This window comes from Limulus polyphemus, unplaced genomic scaffold (assembly GCF_000517525.1).
Source record: "Limulus polyphemus unplaced genomic scaffold, Limulus_polyphemus-2.1.2 Scaffold3174, whole genome shotgun sequence".
Taxonomy (NCBI): domain Eukaryota; kingdom Metazoa; phylum Arthropoda; class Merostomata; order Xiphosura; family Limulidae; genus Limulus; species Limulus polyphemus.
Genome location: NW_013668784.1, coordinates 65,487 through 68,900, shown reverse-complemented (window position 1 = coordinate 68,900; position 3,414 = coordinate 65,487).

Sequence of the window (3,414 nt, the reverse complement as noted above, 5' to 3'; positions counted from 1 at the left end):
GGTAGGCCTTGTGTGCCATACTTTCCAAATCCTGTGCCTGCTCTTGCAGGCTCTCCCCTTTAGCACGGACTTTCGTCCTAATCCTAGCTCTGTAGACTTTAGACTAATTTTGGGTTCCATACCTGAGTTCTAGAGCAGATTCCAGTGCTCTATAGTTGTGACTGTCGTCTGCTGATAACTGTCCAAATATTTCCAGTGGTTGTCCCTTCAAGCTCGTTGCCAGATATACTGCTTTCTGCTCCTCTGTCCATTCATTCTGTACATTCATCTCTGCCAGGAGCTCAAATTGTGTTCTATATGCTTCCCACGGTGCTTTCCCATCAAATTGCTGTGGCTTCCTTCGTACTAGATCACCCCTATTGCTGACATTCATATCTGGGATGTGCCTTCTAACAGGAGTGAAAATATCTGCTTTAGGGTTTAGCTGCGGGGTCTGGAAGGGGCTTACTATTGTCTGGGGCTGATTAAGTCGATGGTTAATATATCCTCCTTGTGTAAAAGACAATAAATCATCCTTTAATGTATTTAATTCGCTTTGAAATTTACTAATGTCTTCCATTTGTGTACTCTGGCTTTCTCTCAATTCTTGGAGACTTTGTTCTTGTTTATTTTCTTTTTCCTCCATCCACTGCCGTAGTCTCTCTTCTTGTTCATTTTCTTACTCCTCCAACCAGTACTGTAGTCTTTCTTCTTGTTTATTTTCTTTCTCCTCCAACCACTGCTGTACCCTCTCTTCTTGTTTCCTTTCTTTTTCCTCCAACAACTGCTGTAATCTCTCTTGCTTATTTTGCTGTTCGACCTGCCACTGTTGCAGGTTTTCTTGCCACTGCTGTTGCTTCTCTTCTTGTTTATTTTGCTGTTTTTGTATTGCTGTCATCAAATCTGCTGAGCTGTAGTTTAATTTGTCACATCTCGTTTCGATCTTCTTCTTCTTCTTTTTAGATTTATTTTTCATTCCACTTCTGACACCAATTTGTTACGTCTCTGTGTTAGTTTATTAATTTTCGTAGAAATTCTTTCCGAAAAACTTCAGCGATACAAATCCTTTCTTAAATAAAACTAGTTTATTATTTCTCAATACAACTTTGCAATACACTTAATTTCCACAGTCATTTTAACTTAAACACATGCTATAATTCACAACGAACGATTCACGCGCTTTACCTACTACTGCGCTTGACTCAATTGTCCATCTCTATCTCTGTGTGCAAATCTAATTCCGATTAATTGTCTCACGTTATCTGGCGCACTTACACTGTATATACAGTAATAGAGGATGCCTAGCAAATACTGGATTATTCGTGATGTTCCCCGATCCTTCTAGAATCTCTAGACGTGTTACTAGGGTCACGTGACTTCCGCTGTCCTAACAATATGTTTGACATGTTTTAAAACAAGTGGACTGTGTGCTGTTTGTTTATTGTTGAAATTTTCCACAAACAAGATACAGATACCTACTGTAAAGAATCTAGCACATTCATAAAAATTTACAGTGACAAGTCAGTCAATATCTACAATGGTAAACGGAGGTACAAGTAGAAATAAACAACAGCAGCAAATACGCTTATATATGCACAGCTTTAGTAGTGGAGAAAATATTGTAGAGGTCAGAACCACACTATATAACCATGTCGACTGATAAGTGGGTAGAGAGGGGCTAGCGACTTGGGTATAAAGATGGCGATCTACGAGAGTTTGTTAAACAACAACAAGACCTAGAGAGAGAAGAGTGTTAACAAAAGAGAGAGAAGGGGTGGCTGAGAAGTAAGGAATAAAGATTAAGAGCACAAAATGAGAAAGAAGAAAAGAGGAGAAAAAGGATAGACTGGAAATAGAGATAATATGAGCTCAAATTCAGATTGCCAAGTTCACCAAACAGAAAAATGAGGACCCAAGAATGACAATGGGATAAAAGCCAGCTGACCAAATTTGATTAATAGAAAGACGATATGGGTGCCTTCCTGAAGAGGTATGAAATATTTGCCCAAATTCAGAAATGAGACAAAGGCGACAGTATAGTCTGTCTCATGCCACTTCTCAGAGGAAAAGGCCTACAAGTGTATATGGGCAGAACATCAGAAGATGCTATGAACTATGAAAAGTAAAAATTGTCTTGCTGAAATGCTATGAACTTACCAAAGAAGGTTTTTGCTGGAAGTCCAGAAAAGTCAAACCTGACACTGGAGAAACTTTATTTCAGTTTGTGGCACATTTATTGTGATACTTTACAAGGTGGACTGACATGGCCATGTGTAAAGCTATTTTTGAAGGATTGGCAAATCTACTAATACGTGAACAGTTCATGATCACGTATTTGACTGACATGTCATTGTTTCTAAGAAAGAGAGCACCAAAAGACATGGATGAGATGATGAAACTGACAAAACAATATATATAGAAACCCATGGAGGGAGTATAACTGGCAAGTCCAAGAATAAACAGTCAAAGTCGAAACCAGGGATGGCTGACCAGAAGCAGGATGCCACCAAAGGTGACAAGAAGTCAACAGACAAAAGGGAGAAGAGATATTATAAAATGGATCACATTGCAAATGGGTGCAAGTCTGTCACCAACAAACAACAGCAGAAATATCAACATAAAGCATCTGGAACTATCTACAAAGGTGGTGCTGGAAAGAAACAAGAAAAGAGTGACTATCACTATGAATGCTGCTGCCAAAAGAAACAAAATTGAGACAACTTGTCAGATTCGCCACAAGAAGGAAGTGCTATCACCACAATTAAACAACGAATGATTGGTGGTCAACTCAAATTAACAAGTAGGTCAACGGTGCCAATGGTGATTGGAGAATTTAACAAACATAGAGAGGTACCAACAAACGAGTAAGTGCAGCAGCAAGAACCAGTCTTCACCAGTCTAAGTTGATGTAAGTACGATTCGCCGGGAAGCTAGCTAGCTTCGTCCTTGGCCACATACGCTAGGTTTCCACAGTTGAAGTTAGGTAATGTTTTCGTAAAAATACGTATGTCCGATGAGAATCCACTGAAGTTAAATAATTTGTAATGTTCGAACTTTGTAAAGGTTCCTGGTCAAATATCTAAAGTTTTCCAATTGATAAGTGTTATAAAAATCACAGTTATAGCTTTCGAAGTTTATAGCACACTGATTATAGCGAATTACTAATATAACATCTCCTCTTGGCGCGTCGCGTTGGTTGTATTTATAGGCGTAGGAACATTTTCTAGAAAATTCAGATTACATACCAACACTAAGTTATATTTAAACATGTACGTATATAGATATATTGTTGATTCCTACTCTCGAGAATCTTCTACAACTTTCGAGAATGGGCGGGAGTTTCGCAATACATATCTAACACTCTAAGTTATGCATGTTTTTAAATAATAAACTTAATCTAAACAACGTCGATGTTTAAAATAAATATATTTTACG